Genomic DNA, 25,763 nt, shown 5'->3' with positions numbered 1-25,763 from the left:
ATGATAAATCCAATTTGAAAAAATTGTGAATTTTTGAAAATATTTGAGGTCAAACGTTTCTGAGAAGCGTTAGAATCCATTAAAAATTATAAAAAATTATAAAAATTATTTATTTGACAAAATATCACAGAATTTTTTAATTTACATCCAAAACATTGAATTCGGATCACACCTAAAGAAGTGATGCAAATTCAGTGCAACGGTTGTTGAAATGGAGGACTTCCGTCCTATGACAAGCCCATGTTAAATTCATCGCTTCTGCGTCAATTTTGCACCACTTCCAGATCCAAAAAGAACATTTTCATTACATTTTTGGCGACGCTTTTTTGCTGGGATTTTATTCGGAGCGGAGCGGTTTTTCATTTGGAAACCGCTCCGCTCCGGATTTTAGAAATGCCGCTTCCGCTCCCGCTCCCCTCCCGCTCCGTTCCGGATCCCTGCCCTGTACCACAGTAGTGGTGAAGGGTATAAATATGGGAAACATTTAAATCTGAAGCAATTTTAAGGAAACTTCGCAAAAGTTTACTTATGATTTATCGCTCGATATATACACAAAAAAAAAAGTGTCTCGTAAATTTAAGAAGATTTTTACAATAATTTATTACAATAATTTTCCAGAATTTTAGTTCATTTTTCGTATCTTCAACGAAAATTAACTACTCGAAAGGAAATTTTACAAATTCTAAGTAGCAATCGTCATGGCCTACAAAATACGATGGAAATTTCCTTAAAAAATTTCTTAAATGGTAGTTAAAAATGCGTTTGTCATGCTATAAAACTACTTGTGAAATGTAAAGTATTTTCTAAATAATAAGTGCAATTTACCATAAGATTTTTTTGTATGAGAAAATATTTTTTTACGAAAAATGAACTTGAAAGTGGATAGCAATTTCTTACTGACAATTCCTATGATTAATAATTGTTGGTAAAAAATTTCCCAATGAAATATTTTTAGTTCACATGTAATTAAATTTATAGACATTTTCGTCAAAAATGGGTAGATATCATTTCATGAAGTTTTTGCTAATTTTAAGTTAAACGTTTCATCGTTCTTATACTGATATGCATTTAAGAGTATTGTTTTTAGAGTAAATTGTGGACAGATGCGATGAACTAATGCATAGTACAGAGATCTTTCTCGTCAAAGTGGAATATGTTTAATGTAAAGATGATGCTACTTGAATTTTTTTTGAGAGTGAGAGCATGCAATGCAATAATGAGAAAGGGTAGCGAGTGATGGGGATGTTGTGTATATCTGAGCGAGGGGTTGTTTTTGTTCTTTCAGTGGTTTGTGTGTGTGTTTATTATTGGCGAATGGTTTATTTGTCTGGATGAGGTGTTGTTTTCAATGAAGGCACATGTGTTTTTGTTGTTGTAGGAATGTTTTGGTTTTGCTTGGTTTTGTTTGGCATGCTTCAGTTATATAGTTGGCGTTGGCGTGGGCTGTTGCATCGTTTTAGCAAGTATGTAACAAGGGAATATAAAGGTATGGGCTATTTTGGTTTTTTTTAGCCATATATTTGTGTTTGTTTATTAAAACTTTGAAATGAAAGTTATTAATATTTTAGCGATGAGATGTACGATGGCGAAGTGATGATCGGTATCTTAGAAAAAAGTTATTAAGAATGTTCAATATTTAGGAAAAAATGCTGAAATGGAAAGAATATTGAAATTGTTTTATCTAATTTAATTTTTATTATTCAATGTAAAAAATAAATATTCAATTTCAGAGTAACTCCAGATGGATTTGGAAAATTGTTTGTTACACCTCAGCGTATAGTTTAATGATAAATAGGTAAGAGTTCTTTTTCAATGTGGGTTTCTTTTAAAAAATAATATTCTTTATGTATATTATTATTTGCTAATTATTATTATTATTTTTTTTAACAAGTTTCATGTTTTTCTTTGTTGTAAAAAATATCTATGTTAAGAGCAACCCCAGATGGATTCGGGCAAATTTTTATATATCTCCTCAGCGTATAATTTAATAGAGAAGTGGTAAGTTTTCTTTTAAAAATTGGCCTTCTTCTCACTAGAATATTTACGTTTTAATGACATTTTTATTGTCAAAAATTACAGGTTTTAATACCTTATTTTAGTATTACATTAATCAAATATTTTTGGAAAATTTTTGTTACACCTCAGCATATAGTTTAATCATAAATTGGTAAGTATTCTTTTTAAAATGTGGTTTTCTTTTAAAAAAGATATTTTTTATTTATATCATTATTTGCTAATTATTATTATTTTTTTTTTAACTAGTTTAATGTTTTTCTTTGTTGTAAAAAACTATTTAATTTCAGAGCAACCCCAAGATGGATTCGGGCATATTTTTATATTCCTCCTCAGCGTATACTTTAATAGAGAAGTGGTAAGTTTTCTTTTAAAATTTGGCTTTCTTTTCACTAGAATATTTAAATTTTTATGACCTTTTTATTATCAAAATTACATGTTTTTAATACCTTATTTTAGTATTACAATAATCAAATATTTTTGGGAACAAATTTAATATTTTTATTGTAAAAAACAAATATTTAATTTCAGAATAACAATTTAGAAACATTTTTATGAATTGGTAAGCTTTCTTTAACATTCTTTTAACCAGAATATTTAGTTTTTTTTATGCATATTATTTCTTTAATTAGATTTTTTGGAAACCAATTTAATGTTTTCTATTTAATGTAAAAAATAAATATTTAATTTCAGAGTATCCCCAAATGAATTTCGATAACTTTTTAACCTCAGCGTACAATTTAATAGAGAATTGGTAAGTTATATTAAAACTTTGGCTTTCCTTTGACAAGAATATTTATTGTATTATGTCCTTCACATCGATAACAACACAGTTTTATGAGTTAATATATTACTTAATTCATTATTTCTCTAATTGTTTCAGGTACAAACTTTATGAGGTACGTTTATCTAAGAAAAGTTGAATTCCTTACACCATTTAATAAAATGCCCCCAAATATGGTAAGTTACAAGCTAATTTAAAGAGATTAAAAATTATATTTTATTACATGTTAATTTTTAACAATTTTCATTATTCCTTCCATTTTTTTCAGCAAGATATGTGAATATACTAACGATGAATAAAAAACTAAGGAAAAGTCAAAATGTCCAAATAGCGAGTTAAAATAAACTACTTTCTTGTTCCACGTGGTCATAATTTTTATTCACAAAAACATTGTATTAAGAACTCTCATCATAAGTTTTTATAATAAATTACTTTTGCTTAAAGAAAGTTGAATTTTAATGTATGAAAATTTTCATAATAGTAAAACGGGTTGTTGTTCCTTTAATTATTTAATTTCTCTGTACTGTGGAATGATTGATTTAAAAATAGTTTAGTCGTCGACATTTTAAGGAGACTGTTAACCACTTTTTATTATCGGGTTTCACAAAAAATAAGCAGTTAAACCAAAATAATAGTGACTTTTTAACTTGGTAGGGGTATATAAATCTTATGGTGTTGTAAAAATGAACTAAAATACAATGTTATAGATTAACTAAAATTTAAGAGAATTATAAACTAGACAAGTTGATAAAAATCTTAAGGGCTAAATCATGGTCAATATTACTACAGTTTAGTTCATTTTGCAATGGAAAAGGGTTCACTGTTTTTTCAGTGTATGTATTAGAAATTTAGGAAAATTAGAGTCATTTTTACAACTTTTCGACTAAGCAGTGTCGATTTTACAAGAAAAATGTTGGTGTTTTGTCGAAAAGAAAATTTATACTATGGGAGCTATATCTAAATCTGAAACGATTTCAACCAAATTTGGCACGCATAGCTACAATGCTATTTTTACTCCCTGTGCAAAATTTCAACTAAATCGGAGTTAAAAATTGGCCTCTGTGGTCATATGAGTGTAAATCGGGCGAAAGCTATATATGGGAGATATATCTAAATCTGAACCGATTGCAACCAAATTTGGCACGCATAGCTACAATGCTAATTCTACTTCCTGTGCAAAGTTTCAATTAAATCGGAGTAAAAGATTGGCCACTGTGGTCATATGAGTGTAAATCGGGTGAACGATATATATGGCAGCTATATCTAAATCTGAACCGATTTCAATAAAATTTGGCACACTTGACTACACTACTAATTGTACTTCTAGTGCAAAATTTCAACCAAATTGGTGTAAATATCTGGCTTCTGGGACCGTATTAGTCCATATCGTGCGAAAGATATATATGGGAGCTATATCTAAATCTGAACCGATTTCAATAAAATTTGGCACACTTGACTATAGTACTAATTGTTCTTCTTGTGCAAAGTTTTAAGCAAATTAGGGTAAAACTCTGGCTTCTGGGGCCATATAAGTCCATATCGGGCGAAAGATATATATGGGAGCTATATCTAAATCTGAACCGATTTCAATAAAATTTGGCACACTTGACTATAGTACAAATTGTTCTTTTTGTGCAAAATTTTAAGCAAATTGGGGTAAAACTCTGGCTTCTGGGGCCATATAAGTCCATATCGGGCGAAATATATATGGGAGCTATATCTAAATCTGAACCGATTTCTTCCAAAATCAATAGGGTTCTATTCTGGGCCAAAACACATACTTGTGCCAAATTTGAAGTCGATTGGTCTAAAACTGCCACCTAGACTTTGATTACAAACATGTGTTCACGGACAGACGGACATGTCTATATCGACTCAGGAGCCCACCCTGAGCATTTTTGCCAAAGACACCATGTGTCTATCTCGTCTCCTTCTTGGTGTTGCAAACATATGCACTAACTTATAATACCCTGTTACACAGTGTGGCGCAGGGTATAACAATATTTTTTGTCCGTGTAGCAACTTCATAAACTTTTTAGCAACTCGACAACCTCGAGAGAGAGAAAGAGATTAAATGAACTCCAAACGCTTTTTTATTTTCAATTGGGATAAATGAGATAAAACAAAGCATACTCGGAGGAAAATGCTTTTGGTGCCTTGTAAACGAAATAATAAACTATAACACAAATACCATGTAGTCTAGTGTGAAGTTTGCAACACTTAATGCAAGCAATCCTGTTTTTATGCCGGTTACGTTGACTGATTGATGCTAACATGCTTGTGAATCGTTTTGTTTACGTCTTAATTCCGAAATATGATATGAAATGCTAACAGCATTTCATGATAAAAATTATCTACTCTACAACTTCTTTTAAAATTATTTATTAAACGTTATGCACATACTATGTAGTTGTGTGCGTAAAATATTGTAATTATTTGGACATTTTTTATACAATTTCTCAAGAACTTTTTGCACACTAACTGTAGTACTCTCTATGGAACAGACAGACAGACGGACGTTGCTAAATCAACTCAGAATTTAATTCTAAGCCAATCCGTACTCTAAAAGGTTGGTCTATGATTACTACTTCTTGGCGTTACAAATGCACAAACTTATTATACCCTGTACCACAGTACACTGAAAAAACAGTGAACCCTTTTTCATTGCAAAATGAACTAAACTGTAGTAATATTGACCATGATTTAGCCCTTAAGATTTTTTTCAACTTGTCTAGTTTATAATTCTCTTAAATTTTAGTTCATCTATAACATTGTATTTTAGTTCATTCTTACAACACCATAAGATTTATATACCCCTACCAAGTTAAAAAGTCAGTATTATTATGGTTTACTTGCTTATTTTGTGGGAAACCCGATAATAAAAATTGGTTAACAGTCTCTTTAAAATGTCGACAACTAAACTATTTTTAAATCCATCATTCCACAGTACAGAGAAATTAAATAATTAAAGGAACAACAAACCGTTTTCCTATTATGAAAATTTTCTTACATTAAAATTAAACTTTCTTTAAGCAAAAGTACTTTATTATAAAAACTTATGATGAAAGTTCTTAATACAATGTCTTTTGTGAATTAACAATTATGACCACGTGGAACAAAGAGTAGTTCATTTGAACTCGATGTTTGGACATTTTGACTTATCCTTTTTATATTCATCGTAGGTAATTTTTTCACATATCTTGCTGGAAAAAAATGGAAGCAATAATGAGAATTGTTAAAAATTAACACCATGTAATGAAATATAACTTTTTAATTCTTTATTTTAGCTTGTAACTTACCATATTTGGGCCATTTTATCAAATGGTGTAAGAAAGTTGAATTTCTTTGGAAAACGTATCTCATAAAATTTGTACCTGAAACAATTAGAGAAATAATGAAGTATTCTACATAAACTTATAAAACTGTGTTGTTATCGATGTGAAGGATATAATAAAATAAAGTTGAAAGAAAGACAAAGTTTTAATATAAAATTTACCAATTCTCTATTAAATTGTACGCTGAGGGGAAATATAAAAAGTTGTCCAAATTTATTTGAGTTACTTTGAAATTTAATATTTATTTTTTACATAAAATAAAATTATTAAATATGTTTCCAAAAAATCTAATGAAAAAAAAAATAATAATATGCATAAAAAACCAAATATTCTGGTTAACCCTAGACAGTCATCATTTGTCAAAATTGCGACACGTAATTTCATTTTCGATTTAAACTGCATTTTAGTCTATTGGGTAATGGTAAATTTTGACCGTTTTATCAATTTTTGTTTTATACTAATTAAAACCAAATTGAATAAGAAAATAAATTCAATTTTGGTTCACTTTTTCGCTCACGGTGAAAATTATAGCGTCTTGAAATGAGCCGTATTCAAAATGACGAAGGATGACGTTAATGTACAAAAAATAAGGATGACTGCATAAGCGTAGGAAGGCCTCTGGGGATGGGGCTTAGACCCCCCCAGAAAAATTTTAGCCCCCCCAGAATTTGAAAACCTATTTACGATTTTACATTTTTATAAAAATTAAACAAGTATATACTCGTACAACGCACAAAGTTCCACTAAAGACTTTCATGCACAAACGAATTACTTGGGTTGTGGTAGAAGTCTGATATTTATGAAATAAAGCTGTGGTTGAACTTATGATTTAGTTGAATAAAAAATAGTAATTGATATTAAAACTATTCTTTCATAAATTAATATCTTAATAATGCTGCAAAAAAGCGTCGCCAAAAAAGAAGTGAACATGTTCTTTTTGGGTCTGGAATTGGTACAAAATTGGCGGAGAAGCGATGAATGTAATATGAACTTGTCATAGAACGAATGTCCACCGTTTCAACAACCGTTGCCATGAATTTGCATCACTTCTTAAGGTGTGATCTGAATTCAGTGTTTTGAATGTGAATTAAAAATTTTGTGATATTTTCCTAAATAAATAATTTTTATACTTTTTTATGATTTTTAATACATTCTAACGCTTGTTTGAAACGTTTTTTCAAATATTATCGATTTTTCTATAATGGATTTAGCATTTTTGAGGCAAAATTTGAATAATTTGTACCATTTTATTTATTCTTACCCTTTTTTTAAACTATTTGAAAAAAGAAAACAAAAAATTACGCATTAAAATATAAAAAAATGAAGTAAAATAGTTAACTTCTTTGTGAGGACATTTTTGGAAGTGCTTTTAAAGTTGTGCCTTTAGAACAACTCCCAATTTTTTGCTGGGAAAAGTGTGGAACTACCCTACGGGAAATGGATCAACCACAGAACTGGTACAGGACTAGTCCCTGGTGTGTATGGACCAGTCCCAATTCTGATCAAAACGTATGGAAGGGACCGTCCACCGTAACATGGGTTTGCCATTGACGGAGTAAACTTACATTTTAGGACGCGTCTTGGACTCAACCCAAAGGACACGTCCTGGGACAATTTAGCAGGAGCAACCCATAAACAGGTCCACAGGAATCAGTCTCGGACAAACTCTTAGAAATCTCTTTCAATTTGGACTCCTAATCGAACCCGAAATTAAAATTTTTTTTTTTGAAATATGTCGAACAAAAGGTTATTCTGATAATTTTATTTCACTAAATGTGAAAATTGCAACTAACTGGAGCACAGGTACCAGTTCTGTGATAGGTCCGTCAGTGGCAATTTGCACCAATTTCCCGTAGGGAACTTTTAGTTGCTTTATTACACCCAGAAAAAAATGACCCCTTCTTTAAGTTAAAGTGAACTCATTGTGAAGAAAGTTGAACTTCGTATAGCGCCAAAGACATTTTTATTTGTTTGAACGATGTGATTTTCGTAGAAATTAGGAATAATGCATTCCATATATTAGTTAACATTTTCCTATATTTATATACCACTATACTACAGAATGAAAAAATTTAACTAATTTGAATTCATATATGGAATGATTTTATTGAAATTTTTTCATTCATTTCGACAAATCTTACACATTTGTGGTAAAACTTTTACTTCATAATTAGAACTGCTTACCTTCGTTTTTAAATACAATTTTATTTATTTCTATAAGCAATTTTATCTTCAATAAAAGACATGTTTTATTAATATATTGAATATATTTATTAAGAATCAACAGCATCGCATCTCTTTGAAATATTAGTTTATTATTCCACTATTTCCAATTTCCGTGTGATATTATCAACTGTAAAACGCACTTTTTCTTCTTCTTGTACTTTTCACTTTTAATAAGTTGCTGCCTAACGATTTTGTCCTCCTTTTACAATTTCAATACCTACAAATATAAAAAATCATAAAACATTTTTGTTGCAAAAGGTTAGCGTCACTGAATATTACCTGATAATTGAAGATTCCAATATGAAGACAAATGAAAGGGTTGTTATTCTGCTGGTGTTTTCTTTCTTTATACACTATCACGAACATTGATAGATTTATTAAAAAAAAAACCAAAATTTTAAATATTTGTTTAATGTCGTGGTGTTCCTGTGCCGTTACTTTTTACAATTTAAAATTAATTTTAAAAAATATGACAAAAGACTAAATGTAAGTTTAGAGTTTAGCTTATGATACGCTACATAGAAGTAATTGTATGTTATATTTTTTTTTTTTTTTTTGTTTACAATATGGTTGCCAGATTTCAATAAAAAATTCATCCCAGAAGAAGTTGGAAATCACCAACGAAACGTCGGATGTAAATATGAAATAAAGTCTTTTTATTTGCATATTGAGAGACCTTGAAAGCCCATTTTAGAACAGATCTAAAAATAACCAAAAATAAAGAATAAGAAGGTCGTACCAAAAAAAACAAAAAAAAAAAAAAAAAAAAAAAAAAAATTAACAACAAGAAAATTTTTCTCACTAATTTAAAATAACAAATATTTTATATATTTTATTTGTTATTTATTATATTATTTTACCATATTATTTTTTAACAATCTCTCCGAAACAACGCGATTCCAACTAAAAAACAACCGACGCGCAAATATATCGATTACACCCACGCGCAAACACATCGATTACGATGACAGGTATCGATTACAGGTACACCCTCAAAAAAAATCGTTTCTTTAACATATGTTCCAAACATATTTTGCAGGAAGCACATATATTATGGAATACTGCCGAAACGTTAATATGTTTGTTTTATGTGAACATATTATATGTTTGGAAGCATTTTGAGCCCAAAAAATAACATTTGTATTTATACTTAAATTTTTATAATGAAACTTCGAAATGTGGGTTATTAAAGATTTATAGTCAATAATATATTAATATAAACGAAATTGACTGATTTTTGGATAAAATATTATTTTTTTTTTTGCAAAAATAACAATTTTGTAACAAAAAACTGGCGTGAACAGTTTTTTACTAGCATTTAACACCATCGCTCTAAAATGCCTTTTATTTTTCTTTAATAATTAATTTTAAAGAAAATAAACTTTTTAAATTGTTTTAGCTGCAAAACTCGAACTTAATGCCCGCTTTTATATTTGAAGGTGTCCGTCAACTCCTCGTGGACTACTTATTAATAAAGAGGAACTAAACTTTGTTTTTATACATTTTACTGTGTAATTTTTCACTATTTCCTCCTTATTTCATTTTACTGTCCCAACTCTAAAAAGAGTATAGTGCCCTTACGTTATTTTTATGAAGACCCCTGATTTATTTTAACGAACCAAGAAAAAAATTGTGTCTATAATGCCAAAATGATAAACAAAACACATGTCCACACATACATAAAATGCTGCTCTCAAGGCGAAAACATATGCTGTTTGTTTTTCAAATGTCTATTCTCTTGGTTCCGAATGTCTATTCTCTTTATTCAAATTAAATAATATTTAGACTTAAGCATATCAAATTTTTGGCCTTATCATAAAACAGTTTTCCAAAAAAACATACAAGCAGTTTCACAGAAATTGTTCTCTTTTGATTCTTTCGCTGTGTTATGTTGATATCTTTCGTCAACTCTCCCGGTTTCCATCTCTATTTCTTTCTCTATACTCTCTCTGTCGCTTTGGATAAAATATCACAACATATGTATGTTTAGTCGAAATTTGTAAATTTATGTATGTTTGCATTCACACATATGATTTTTATGAAACATTTATGCCCCAAACATAATATATTCTAACATATTAAAATAGATGTCCCAAACATTTAGTGTTAGTTTAGGAACATTACATGTTTGCACTTAAATATATTGTGTTTTAAAATTGTGCGCGAAACACATTTTGTTTATATTGGAACATATGAAAAACATATTTTTCTAACAGTGTAGACAATAGAAATTTAGGAAAATTTCCTATATTCTAACAAGTGTGTTTCCTTAAGTTTTGAAAGGATTGCATACTTCTTAGTACGAATGAACTAAAATATTTTTCTATGCCAAGTGTTGTTCGTATGTATGAAAAACTTTCTATTATAAAGGAAGTCGCAATTATCATTTTATAAGAAATTTTACTAATTTTGAGGAAACTTGGTTTTAGTTCGGTTTTTGTTTATTTTTACGAATGCTTTGTTATCGGTGAATAAAATTTTCTTTTTCAGTAGTAAATTCTTATACCCAGCGAAGAAAATAGTATGAGTAAAATTCCATGCCTTATTCTAGTTAATGAACTATTCCTAACTGCTTACAGTTTAGGATTTTTTTACTGAAACGAGTAAATTTTACTATTTTTCACAAAAATTTACCTTAATGGAAATAAAATGGATAAACTATATTGATGAAAATTTTTTCCTTTAGTTTCGAAGGCACTTTTTTCTGGGTGTATAAATTGATTCTCGAGTTATTTTGATGTCTATTTTTTATTCAATTTTATGAAATAAAACATTAGTTGAATCTATAAGTTCGGTCTATAAAGTTTTAGCTAGGGGGGCTATAGCCCCCCCTAGGAAAGTTGTCTAGCTACGCTAATGGATGACTGTCCAGGGTTAAAAGAAAGTTAAAGAATCCTTACCAATTCACTATTAAATTACAAGCAAAGGAGTACTAAAAATTTGTCCGAATTTTTAAGGGTTTATTCTGAAATTAAATATTTGTTTTTACATTAAAAATATTACATTGGTTTCCAAAAAATTTGATTAAAGAAATACTAAAATAAGGTATTATAAAAACCTGTAATTTTGATGATAAAAAGGTCACAAAATATTCTAGTTGAAATAAAGCCAATTTTTAAAACAAAACTTACCAATTCTCTATTTTTTTAATTTGTTCGAATCCATCTGGAGTTGCTCTGAAATTAAATATTGTTTTTACAACAAAGAAAAACATTAAACTGGTTCCAAAAAAAAACAAAACCAAGCAAAGCCAAAACATTCCTACAACAACAAAAACACATGTGCCTTTATTGAAAACAACACCTCATCCAGCCAAATAAACCATCCGCGAATAACAAACACACACACAAACCACTAAATGAACAAAAATAAAAACAACCCCACGCTCATGTATACACAACAAAACTTATGTAACATCATCTTTACATTAATCACATTCCACTATGCCGATAAAGATCTCTGTACTATGCATTAGTTCATCGCATCTGCTGACAATTTACTATAAGAATAATATTCGTAAAGGCACACCAGTTTATGAACGATGAAACGTTTAACTTAAAATTTGCAAAATTTTCATGAAATGTTATCTACCATTTTTGACGAAAATGTCTATAAATTTAATTACATGTGAACTAAAAATATTTCATTGGGTAATTTTTTACCAACAATTATTAACTATAGGAATTGTCAGTAAGAAATTGCTATCCACTTTCAAGTTCATTTTTCGTAAAAAAATATTTTCTCATACAAAAAAATCTTATAGTAAATGGCACTTATTATTTAGAAAATACTTTACATTTCACAAGTAGTTTAATAGCATGACAAACGAATTTTATACTACCAGTTAAGAATTTTTTTAAGGAAATTTCCATCGTATTTTGTAGGCCATGACGATTGCTACTTAGAATTTGTAAAATTTCCTTTCGAGTAGTTAATTTTCGTTGAAGATACGAAAAAATCTGGAAAATTCTTGTAATAAATTATTGTAAAAATCTTCTTAAATTTACGAGACACTTTTTTCTGTGTAGTGGTGAATGGTATAATGATAATTCTGACTTCCTTTATTATAGAAAGCTTATCATACATACGAATAACACTTAGCATAGAAAAGTATTTTAGTTCATTCGAACTAAGAAGTATTCAATCCTTTCAAAACTTAAGGAAACACACTTGTTAGAATATAAGCAATTTTCTAATTGAGCGATTTCCTCTTTTTATGCCCTAAACCACACATTGGATAAATAACTTAATATAGTATAGGGTATAATAATTTTGTTTAATAATGGACTCAATATTGGTAGCATGCTATCTCTGTAGGTTCAACTTTGCTCCTAATATCAGTCATTTCTGTTCAGATTCTGATAAAACTCCCATGTACCCCTTAATGTTCTTAAATATGGAAATGCGGTTTTCCCCAAACCTATACCATTGATACCTCACAAACAATGTTCACTATTTCCTAAACTTATGTTTAGTTTAATAACTGAAGCTCCTTTATTATTTTGTCTGATTTTTAATTAAAAAATAGTAATTGATATTAAAACTATTATTTCATAAAAGAATTCTTAATAACGCTGCAAAAACAGCGTTGCCAAAAAAGTAGTGAAAATGTTCTTTTTGGATCCGGAAGTGGTGCAAAATTGGCGCAGAAGCAATGAATTTAAGATAGGCATGTCATAGGATGTCCACCATTTCAACAGCCGTTGCACTGAATTTGCATCACTTCTTTAGGTGTGATACGTATTCCGTGTTTTCAATGTGAATGAAAAAATTTTGTGATATTTTCCCAAATAAATAATTTTTATATACTTAATTTTTATTTTTAATGTATTCTAACATTTGTCTGAAACGTTTGACCTCGACTAAATATTTTCAAAAATTATCGAATTTTCTAGAATGGAAAGATGTGCTTTTATTTTTTTTGCTGGAAACAATGTGCAACTACTTTTTATTGCTCTATTATAAATTAATTGTCTAGTTATGTTAAAGTCTGATTTTTTATTCATTTTTATAAAATAAAACATTAATTGAACCTATAACTTCAGTCTGTTAATTTTTAGCTAGGGGGGCTATAGCCCCCGTAGGGAAATTGTCTAGCTACGCTAATGGTGGTAACACAAATTTTGGTCTACATAATGGTGAAGGGTATAATATAGTCGGGTATAATATAGTCGGCTTTACTTACTTGTTTTGGTTAATGGTATACGAAGAAACTCATTTTCTGAAATACGGATTCAAAGGCGCCGATTGCGCGATGTTACAAATCCAATGGATATTCCAAATTTATGGTAAGATGACTTTATAACATTTACTCGGCTAACTTCTTTAATTTTTTAGTTTTGTGGCTTTTTTCCGTTTGAATAAGGAAGGATTTTCGCTTATTCTTGACACAATTTCTCCATATCTTGGGCATTGGTTCATACCAGCTCCAATTCAAGTGGCGGCCTATTTAAGGTTTTTGGTCTTTTTTGGTCAGTTGGGTCTTTTCAAGGAGTCATAGCCAATGATATGTATCTAAACATTGGAAGAACTACCTTTTGTAAAATATTGTGGAAAGTTGTAAATGCCATAGAGGATCACATATGTCCACCGTGGATTAAAATGGATATGAGTTCTGAAGAAATAAATGCATCAAAGTTATATTTCTTTCAAAAATATGCTATACCCGGCGTAGTCGACTGCATAGACGGCACACACGTTCGTATGGTAAAGCCTTGTGAACAGGAAGCATTATACTACAACAGAAAGGGCTACTTCAGCCCAAATGTAATGCTCGTAAGTATTCATACTAAACTTTGATTGGCTTTAATTGACAATTTCGATTAAATTTAGGTCTGTGACTACCAAATGAGAATAAGAGTCGTGGATGCTAGTACACACAAAAAATTATCACCAAAATTTTTTCAATTAAACAGTTAATTGAATTTGGAAACGGATTCAATTAATATGTTAATTGATTCAATTAATTATTTAATCAAATCCGAATAAAAACCAATTAAAAAAATGACTGATATTTGTTACGTTTCCAATTAAAATATTAATTGATTCAATCAATTTGTTAATCAATTCGGAAATAATTTTCAATTACAAACGTGATTGAAATTTTTTCCGTTTCCAATTACACATGTGATTGATCCAATCACCTTTGTGATTGAAACTGAATAATTTTGAGCAATGGAAAGAGCGAAAAGAGAACAAGAGAATGGGTATTTATTCAACAATGTATGATGGAGAGATCAGTCTGTGGAAGTAACTCGTAACGAACGGTTGGGTTTTTGTTTTTCGCGTAAATTCAAAAACATGATTGGCGACATTCTGTCTGCTGCATTCAAAATGTGTGCATAAATATTTTGAACGCAACAACAAATCATAGCAAAGGGTTGAAATAAATAAAGTGTGCAACAACAAACGGACAGGTGGTAAAGGTTTGAAAAAGATATATGACAGAACGCATTTGAAATTACCTGTGTTTGTGTTTTGTGGTATTGTAAAAATGGAAAACAATCTACGTTTATTGAAGGTAAGAAATTGTGAAATGTGAATACCGTTTTCCATTGAAGCCTGTTTACATTAAACGGACTAAAATAATATATTTTTTATTCATTTCTTTTAGTAACCAATTTTATTTCGTGAAATTGACCAATCAATCCCATCAACTCCATCATTTTATCAAATATGTAAGAATATGTTTGCAACAAAAAAGTGGGTACCGTATTGATCTTTTTTCACTCCTAGTTTTCTTAAAACCAAGAGCGGTATGGGTTTGTTGGAAGATTCACCTTGAAGTTGCGAAGTGGCGTTGGCATTAAATTGTATTTTTGTTTTACCTGCCTTTTTCAGTTTGAACCCAAGTAGAGAGCAGTATATCTGATATATAAACTAATGAGCTGAATTATGTAATGGTAAAAAAGTTCTTTCTTTTGGATTTAAAAATATGAAAAATATCCGAAAATAATAAAAATATGTATTTCCCATTTTTTCTATTTTTAGATTTCTATTTTTAGAATTTGCAAAGTATCGTCAATATAATACCAAATATTACATTGCTTTCCCATTATTTTTGTCTATGATTGGTTCAAATTTTAATAGACGATTTCAATGTGCGGAAATTTTGGAAAGGAATTGTTACTAAAATTAAATTATCGAGCTCCTTAATACACCTTTTTATGCTAAAAGACTACAACTGCAAAAGAAGATTATAAATCTGCAACCTGGAACTAAGAATTGAACTTGATATTCTATGCAGGTAATGTTTAACAAAATTAACTTTTAATTTAACAAAATTAAATTCGAATTATTCTGTCTACTTTCAGAAAAACTAATTTAGCTTACAGGCTGCTGATTTATTGGAAATCTAGGCGCATCTACATATTAGAAGGACCATGCTAACATGGTTATTATTATAAGGAAGATAATGATTTATATAATTTATGTAATTGTATTTGTAAGTTATATTAGAACAAACCACAAATGACAAGAACCAAATTTATTTGTTTATTGCATAATTCAAAAAATAATAAAATATTAAATATGTTTTATAAGAAACACATATTTTCTTTTATTTCAAATAAAATTAAATACGATTTTGGGGTCGCAATATATAAATTTTTTGATTGAAATTTATAGCCAATTTCAATTAATTATTTAATTGAATGAATCAAATAGTTGATTGATTTTTGTCGCGAAATTAATTAAAATTTTAATTGATTCAATTAAAACTGTGATTGAATTTTATGTTAAAAATCAATCACGCTTTTAATTGATTCAATCACACAATTAATTGATTCCGTGACAAAAGTCAATTAAATTTTTAATTGAAAATCGTGTTGGTTTTCAATCAAAATGGGTGATTGATACTATCATTTTCGTGATTGAAGACATTTCAATTAAAAAAATGATTGAATCCGCGATTTTCGTGATTGAAATCAAAAAAAAAATTTTTGTGTGTAGGTCTGGTTCGTGTCATGACTCTATCATTTTGGAATTTGAGTGGTTTCAAAAATTATTACGCTCAAATGTATAATCGTACACTGAAAAAAAATTGTCGTTAGGTCAAAGATTTCATGTCTTTAAAATACGAATGCAAATTTTGCTTAGCAGAGAAGATGCATTTCTCCAATATAAAGATTTTTTCCTTGTCCAAAAGTCGATAAACTTTTCAATGAAGTCGTATTGTCCTTATAATTAAGTGATTTGACTTAAAAATGGGTATCATAACATGAAAGAAAAAATTTTTGGGCTAAGGTCAACTTGACTTTAATAATTCATAAAAATTCTTTAAAATTCATGAAATTGTCTTTAAATTTGTTATCTTTTTGTATCTTCACTACAAAGCAAAACATCGTTCGAATATAGGACATGTTTTTCAACACTTTATTTTAAAGACGTTTTTACTTGAAACATAGCATAATTTCGAGTCGAGTCTGAATTTGGAAAATAAAGTTGTCATTAACTCGTTTTTAAAGGACTTTGATAGCATATGAAGACAAAAAGCTGAAAAACGGAAAATTAAAATTTGCTTCCTAGAAGCCAGTACACAAAACCAAATTTAAAAGATAATTGTGTCTTAAAAGTGTCCTTACTTGTATCCTCCGCTTCTTTGGCTCGGAATCAATACCAAAATTGTTAAACTAAAAATAAAATCTTTGGAACCGGGCATGCTTTTTTTTCAGTGTACAAAAAAAAGCTGGCTTTTGGGAGATTCAGGATACGGCTTAGAACCATACCTTTTAACCATTGTGCCGCAAGAAATATTGTCGAAAGAACTTTTAGAAAGTACAAAAGTCGATTTAGATACTTACAAATGGCACTATACTACATGCGCCAATAAAAGTAGTTAAAATTGTTAATGTTTGTTGCGCATTGCATAACATATGCAAACAGTTTAATGTGCGTATGGAAGAGGATGATTCTTTAATGTTACCTATGGATAATGATGATGAAGTTGACGAACCTGAGCATTTACACCAAAGATTATAGAAGAGGAAGATGGGAGATTGGCTACTGAGCACATCAAACCATTTACCATATTAGTTTAATACTCGAACCAAACGCGTATACGACAAGTATTGACATTAAAATGAAAATGAAACTAAGAAGAAATTAAGAGCACGAAATAAATTTCCATAAAGGGGAAAATGTAATTTTTTGTTGTTGTTGCCTAAAATTTAACATTGTTTCACACTGAAAAAACAGTGAACCCTTTTCCATTGCAAAATGAACTAAACTGTAGTAATATTGACCATGATTTAGCCCTTAAGATTTTTTTCAACTTGTTTAGTTTATAATTCTCTTAAATTTTAGTTAATCTATAACATTGTATTTTAGTTTATTTTTACAACACCATAAGATTTGTATACCCCTACCAAGTTAAAAAGTCAGTATTATTTTGGTTTACTTGCTTATTTTTTGGGAAACCCGATAAGAAAAAGTGGTTAACAGTCTCTTTAAAATGTCGACGACTAAACTATTTTTAAATCAATCATTCCACAGTACAGAGAAATTAAATAATTAAAGAAACAACAATCCGTTTTACTAATATGAAAATTTTCATACAATAAAATTAAACTTTCTTTAAGCAAAAGTACTTTATTATAAAAACTTATGATGAAAGTTCTTAATACAATGTTTTTGTGAATAAAAATTATGACCACGTGGAACAAGAAAGTAGTTTATTTTAACTCGCTGTTTTGACATTTTGACTTTTCCTTAGTTTTTTATTCATCGTAAGTATATTTTTCACATATCTTGCTGAAAAAATGGAAGGAATAATGAAAATTGTTAAAAATTAACGTGTAATAAAATATAATTTTTTAGCTCTTTAAATTAGCTTGTAACTTACCATATTTAGGGGCATTTTATTAAATGGTGTAAGGAATTCAACTTTTCTTAGATAAACTTATAAAGTTTGTACCTGAAACAATTAGAGAAATAATGAATTAAGTAATATGTTATATTAACTCATAAAATTGTGTTGTTATCGATGTGAAGGACATAATACAATAAATATTCTTGTTAAAAGAAAGCCAAAGTTTTAATATAAAACTTACCAATTCTCTATTACATTGTACGCTGAGGTTAAAAAGTTATCGAAATTCATTTGGGGTTACTCTGAAATTAAATATTTATTTTTTACATTAAATAAAAAATTAAATTAGTTTCCAAAAAATCTAATTAAAGAAATAAATAAAATAAATATTCTGGTTAAAAGAATGTTAAAGAAAGCTTACCAACTCATAAAAATGTTTCCAAATTGTTATTCTGAAATTAAATATTTGTTTTTTACATTAAAAATATTTAATTGGTTTCCAAAAATATTTGATTAAAGTAATACTAAAATAAGGTTTAAAAACCTGTAATTTTGATAATAAAAAGGTAATAAAAACGTTAATATTCTAGTGAAAAGAAAGCCAATTTTTAAAAGAAAACTTACCACTCCTCTATTAAATTATACGCTGAGGAGAAATATAAAAAATTGCCCGAATTCATCTGGGGTTGCTCTTAATTTAAATATTTTTTACAACAATGAAAAACATGAAACTGTTTAAAAAAATAATAATAATAATTAGCAAATAATAATATACGTAAATAATATTATTTTTTAAAAGAAACCCACATTGAAAAAGAACACTTACCTATTTATGATTAAACTATACGCTGAGGTGTAACAAACAATTTTCCAAATTCATCTGGAGTTACTCTGAAATTGAATATTTATTTTTTACATTGAATAATAAAAATTAAATTACACAGAAAAAAAAGTGTCTCGTAAATTTAAGAAAATTTTTACATTAATTTATTACAAGAATTTTCCAGAATTTTAGTTCATTTTTCGCATCTTCAACGAAAATTAACTACTCGGAAGGAAATTTTACAAATTCTAAGTAGCAATCGTTTAGTTCATGGCCTACAAAATACGATGGAAATTTCCTTAAAAAATTTCTTAACTGGTAGTTAAAAATTCGTTTGTCATGCTATAAAACTACTTGTGAAATGTAAAATATTTTGTAAATAATAAGTGCAATTTACTATAAGATTTTTTTGTATGAGAAAATATTTTTTTACGAAAAATGAACTTGAAAGTGGATAGCAATTTCTTACTGGCAATTCCTATAGTTAATAATTGTTGGTAAAAAATTACCCAATGAAATATTTTTAGTTCACATGTAATTAAATTTATAGACATTTTCGTCAAAAATGGTAGATAACATTTCTTAAAAATTTTGCAAATTTTAAGTTAAACGTTTCATTGATCGTAAACTGATGTGCCTTTACGAATATTATTCTTAGAGTAAATTGTCAGCAGATGCGATGAACTAATGCATACACACAAAAAATTATCACCAAAATTTTTTCAATTAAACATTTAAATGAATTTGGAAACGGATTCAATTAATATGTTAATTGATTCAATTAATTATTTAATCAAATCCGAATAAAAACCAATTAAAAAAATGATTGATATTTGTTACGTTTCCAATTAAAATATTAATTGATTCAATCAATTTGTTAATCAATTCGGAAATAATTTTCAATTACAAACGTGATTGAAAATTTTTCCGTTTCCAATTACACATGTGATTGATCCAATCACCTTTGTGATTGAAATTGAATAATTTTGAGCAATGGAAAGAGCGAAAAGAGAACAAGAGAATGGGTATTTATAAAAAAATGTATGATGGAGAGATCAGTCTGTGGAAGTAACTCGTAACGAACGGTTGGGTTTTTGTTTTTCGCGTAAATTGAAAAACATGATTGGCGACATTCTGTCTGCTGCATTGAAAATGTGTACATAAATATTTTGAACGCAACAACAAATCATAGCAAAGGGTTGAAATAAATAAAGTGTACAACAACAAATGGCCACGTGGTAAAGGTTTGAAAAAATATATGAGAGAACGCATTTGAAATTACCTGTGTTTGTGGTATTGTAAAAATGGAAAACAATCTACGTTTATTGAAGGTAAGATATTGTGAAATGTGAATACCGTTTTCCATTGAAGCCTGTTTACATTAAACAAACTAAAATAATATATTTTTTATTCATTTATTTTAGTGAGCAATTTTATTTCGTGAAATTGGTCAATAAATCAACTCCATCATTTTATCAAATATATAAGAATATGTTTGCAATCAAAATGTGGGTACCATATTGATCTTTTAAAATTATAATTTTTTTCACTCCTAGTTTTCTTAAAATCAAGAGCAGTATGGGTTTGTTGGTATGGGTCTTGAAGTTGCGAAGTAGCGTTGGCATTAGATTGAATTTTTGTTTTACCTGCCTTTTTCAGTTTGAACCCAATTAGAGAGCAGTATATCTGATATATAAACTAATGAGCTGAATTATGTAATGGTAAAAAAGTTCTTTCTTTTGAATTTAAAAATATGAAAAATATCCGAAAATAATAAAAATATGTATTTTCCATTTATATTTTTTCTATTTCCAGAATTTGCAAAGTATCATAAACATAATACCAAATATTTCATTGTTTTCCATTATTTTTGTCTTTGATTGGTTCAAGTTTTAATACACGATTTCAATGTGTGGAAATTTTGGAAAGGAATTTACTAAAATTTAATTACCGAGCTCCTTAATACACCTTTTTATGCTAAAAGACTACAACTGCAAAAGAAGATTATAAATCTGGAACCTGGAACTAAGAATTGAACTTGATATTCTATGCAGGTAAGTTTTAGCAAAATTAACATTTAATTGAACAAAATTAAATTCGAATTATTCTGTTTACTTTCAGAAAAACTAATTTAGCTTACAGGCTGCTGATTTATTGGAAATCTAGGCACATTTACATATTAGAAGAAAAATGCTGGCATGGTTATTATGATAAGGAAGATAATGATTTATATAGTCTATTTTTTCACCCTATAGTTGTTATTGATAGTAATTGTATGTATAAGTTATGTTAGAACAAAACACAAATGACAAGAACCAAATTTATTTGTCTATTGCATAATTAAAAAAAATAATAAAACATTAAATATGTTTTATAAGAAACACATATTTTCTTTTATTTCAAATAAAACTAAATACGATTTTGGGGGCGCAATATATAAATTTTTTGATTGAAATTTATAGCCAATTTCAATTAATTATTTAATTGAATGAATCAAATAGTTGATTGATTTTTGTCTCGAAATTAATTAAAATTTTAATTGATTCAATTAAAACTGTGATTGAATTTTATGTTAAAAATTAATCACGTTTTTAATTGATTCAATCACACAATTAATTGATTCCGTTACAAAAGTCAATTAAATTTTTAATTGAAAATCGTGTTGGTTTTCAATCAAAATGGGTGATTGATACTATCATTTTCGTGATTGAAGACATTTCAATTAAAAAAATGATTGAATCCGCGATTTTCGTGATTGAAATCAAAAAAATTTTTTTTGTGTGTAGTACAGACATCTTTATCGGCATAGTGGAATGTGATTAATGTAAAGATGATGTTACATAAGTTTTGTTGTGTATACATGAGCGTGGGGTTGTTTTTATTTTTGTTCATTTAGTGGTTTGTGTGTGTGTGTTTGTTATTCGTGGATGGTTTATTTGGCTGGATGAGGTGTTGTTTTCAATAAAGGCACATGTGTTTTTGTTGTTGTAGGAATGTTTTGGCTTTGCTTGGTTTTGTTTGGCATGCTTCAGTTGTATAGTTGGCGTTGGCGTGGGCTGTTGCATCTTTTAAGTAGGTATGCAACAAGGGAGTATAAAGGCATGGAATATTTTGGATTTTTGAGACATATATTGGTGTTTGTTTATTAAACCTTTTAAATGAAAGTTATTAATATTTTATCGGTAGTTTCGAGAAACGTTATTAAGAATATTTAGGAAAATATGTTGAAATTGAAAGTGTATTGAAATTTTTATTATTCAATGTAAAAAATTAATATTCAATTCCAGATGAATTTGGAAAATTTTTGTTATATCTCAGCGTATAGTTTAGCCATAAATTGGTAAGTATTGTTTTTTTAATATGGCTTTCTTTTAAAAATAATATTTTTTATGTATATTATTATTTGTTAATTATTTTTTTTGGAAACCAGTTTAATGTTTTTCTTTGTTGTAAAAGCAATAATTAATTTCAGGGCAACTCCAGACGGGTTCGAAAATAGAGAATTGGTAAGTTTTCTTTTAAAATTTGGCTTTCTTTCAACTAGAATATTTACGTTTTTATGACCTTTTTATCATCAAAGTTATAGGTTTTTAATACCTTATTTTAGTATTTCTTTAATCAATTTTTTTGGAAACCAATGTAATATTTTAATGTAAAAAAACAAATATTTAATTTCAGAATAACCCCTTAAAAAATTTGAAAAAAATGTTAGTACTTGTAATTTAACAGTGAATTGGTAAGGATTCTTTAACTTTCTTTTAACCAGATTATTTGTTTTTTTTTTATGCATAATATTATTTTTTTCATTAGATTTTTTGGAAATCTATTTAATAATTTTATTTAATGTAAAAAATAAATATTTAATTTCAGAATAGCTCAAATAAATTTGGACAACTTTTTATATTTCCCCTCAGCGTACAATTTAATAGAGAATTGGTAAGTTTTATATTAAAACTCTGGCTTTCTTTCAACTAGAATATTTATTTTATTATATCCTTCACAACACAGTTTTATGAGTTTATATAGAATACTTCATTATTATAGTTTATATAGAATACTTCATTGTTTCAGGTACCAATTTTATGAGATACGTTTTCCAAAAAAAAGTTGAATTCCTTACACCATTCGATAAAATGCCCCCAAATATGGTAAGTTACAAGCTAGAATGAAGAATTAAAATTATATTTCATTATATGGTGTTAATTTTTAACAATTTTCATTATTGTTTCCTTTTTTTCCAGCAAGATATGTGAAAAAATTACCTACGATGAATAAAAAAAGGATAAGTCAAAATGTCCAAACAGCGGGTTCAAATGAACTACTCTCTGTTCCACGTGGTCATAATTTTTATTCACAAAAAACATTGTATTAAGAACTTTCATCATAAGTTTTTATAATAAAGTACTTTTGCTTAAAGAAAGTTTAATTTTAATGTATACAAATTTTCATAATAGTAAAACGGTTTGTTGTTCCTTTAATTATTTAATTTCTCTGTACTGTGGAATGATTGATTTAAAAATAGTTTAATCGTCGACATTTTAAAGAGACTGTTAACCAATTTTTATTATCGGGTTTCCCACAAAATAAGCAAGTAAAACAAAATAATACTGACTTTTTAACTTGGTAGGGGCATATAAATCTTATGGTGTTGTAAAAATGAACTAAACTACAATGTTATAGATGAACTAAAATTTAAGAGAATTATAAACTAGACAAGTTGAAAAAAATCTTAAGGGCTAAATCATGGTCAATATTACTACAGTTTAGTTCATTTTGCAATGGAAAAGGGTTCACTGTTTTTTCAGTGTAGATAAAACAATTTCAATATACTTTATATTTCAGCATTTTTTCCTAAATATTGAACATTCTTAATAACTTTTTTCTAAGCTACCGATCATCACTTCGCCATTGCACACCTCATCGCTAAAATATTAATAACTTTCATTTAAAAGTTATAATAAACAAACACCAATATATGTCTCAAAAAACCAAAATATTGCATACCTTTATATTCCCTTGTTACATACTTGCTAAAAAGGTGCAACAGCCCACGCCAACGCCAACTATACAACTGAAGCATGCCAAACAAAACCAAGCAAAACCAAAACATTTCTACAACAACAAAAACACATGTGCCTTCATTGAAAACAACACATCATCCAGACAAATAAACCATTCGCGAATAACACACACACGCACACACAAACCACTGAAAGAACAAAAATAAAAACAACCCCACGGTCAGATATACACAACATCCCCATCACTCGCTACCATTTCTCATTATTGCATTGCATGCTCTCACTCTCAAAAAAATTTCAAGTAACATCATCTTTACATTAAACATATTCCACTTTGACGAGAAAGATATCTGTACTATGCATTAGTTCATCGCATCTGTCCACAATTTACTCTAAAAACAATACTCTTAAATGCATATCAGTATAAGAACGATGAAACGTTTAACTTAAAATTAGCAAAAACTTCATGAAATGATATCTACCCATTATTGACGAAAATGTCTATTAATTTAATTACATGTGAACTAAAAATATTTCATTGAGAAATGTTGTACCAACTATTATTAACTATAGGAATTGCCAGTAAGAAATTGCTATCCACTTTCAAGTTCAATTTTCGTAAAAAAATATTTTCTCATACAAAAACTCTTTATAATAAATTACACTTATTATTTAGAAAGTATTTTACATTTCATAAGTAGTTTTATAGTATGACGAAAGAATTTTTAATTACCAGTTAAGAAAATTTTTAAGCAAATTTCCATCGTATTTTGTAGGCTATGAACTAAACGATTGCTACTTAAAATTTGTAAAACTTCCTTTCGAGTAGTTAATTTTCGTTAAAGATACGAAAAATGAACTAAAATTCTGGAAAATTCTTGTAATAAATTATTGTAAAAATCTTCTTAAATTTACGAGACAATTTTTTTTCTGTGCATTAAGAAAATTAAATTTTCCTTTAAAAAAATAAAAACGAAAAACAACTAAAAGATTACAAACATGTATTAAACTAATCTGGCAAATGCAACATAAAAGTGTCCTTACTTGTATCCTCCGCTTCTTTGGCTCGGAATCAATACCAAAATTGTTAAACTAAAAATAAAATCTTTGGAACCGGGCATGCTTTTTTTTTTCAGTGTACAAAAAAAAGCTGGCTTTTGGGAGATTCAGGATACGGCTTAGAACCATACCTTTTAACCATTGTGCCGCAAGAAATATTGTCGAAAGAACTTTTAGAAAGTACAAAAGTCGATTTAGATACTTACAAATGGCACTATACTACATGCGCCAATAAAAGTAGTTAAAATTGTTAATGTTTGTTGCGCATTGCATAACATATGCAAACAGTTTAATGTGCGTATGGAAGAGGATGATTCTTTAATGTTACCTATGGATAATGATGATGAAGTTGACGAACCTGAGCATTTACACCAAAGATTATAGAAGAGGAAGATGGGAGATTGGCTACTGAGCACATCAAACCATTTACCATATTAGTTTAATACTCGAACCAAACGCGTATACGACAAGTATTGACATTAAAATGAAAATGAAACTAAGAAGAAATTAAGAGCACGAAATAAATTTCCATAAAGGGGAAAATGTAATTTTTTGTTGTTGTTGCCTAAAATTTAACATTGTTTCACACTGAAAAAACAGTGAACCCTTTTCCATTGCAAAATGAACTAAACTGTAGTAATATTGACCATGATTTAGCCCTTAAGATTTTTTTCAACTTGTTTAGTTTATAATT

General features: G+C 28.3%; 2 long non-coding RNA genes across 2 annotated transcripts; both read left to right on the top strand.

Moving 5' to 3' along the window:
* The first annotated feature begins 14,579 nt into the window (after positions 1-14,579).
* LOC142236406 (uncharacterized) lies at positions 14,580-15,374 on the top strand. The gene is made up of 3 exons (XR_012722019.1): positions 14,580-14,878; positions 14,972-15,035; positions 15,094-15,374. It is a non-coding gene; the product is annotated as an uncharacterized LOC142236406 (long non-coding RNA).
* Positions 15,375-20,812: 5,438 nt separating this feature from the next.
* LOC142232814 (uncharacterized) lies at positions 20,813-21,374 on the top strand. The gene is made up of 2 exons (XR_012721216.1): positions 20,813-21,043; positions 21,111-21,374. It is a non-coding gene; the product is annotated as an uncharacterized LOC142232814 (long non-coding RNA).
* The last annotated feature ends 4,389 nt before the right edge of the window (positions 21,375-25,763 follow it).

The sequence above is a fragment of the Haematobia irritans genome, chromosome 4 (assembly GCF_050003625.1).
Source record: "Haematobia irritans isolate KBUSLIRL chromosome 4, ASM5000362v1, whole genome shotgun sequence".
NCBI classification, from domain to species: domain Eukaryota; kingdom Metazoa; phylum Arthropoda; class Insecta; order Diptera; family Muscidae; genus Haematobia; species Haematobia irritans.
The sequence above is the reverse complement of the archived record's forward strand: the minus strand, read 5'-3'. Positions and strand labels throughout refer to the sequence as shown.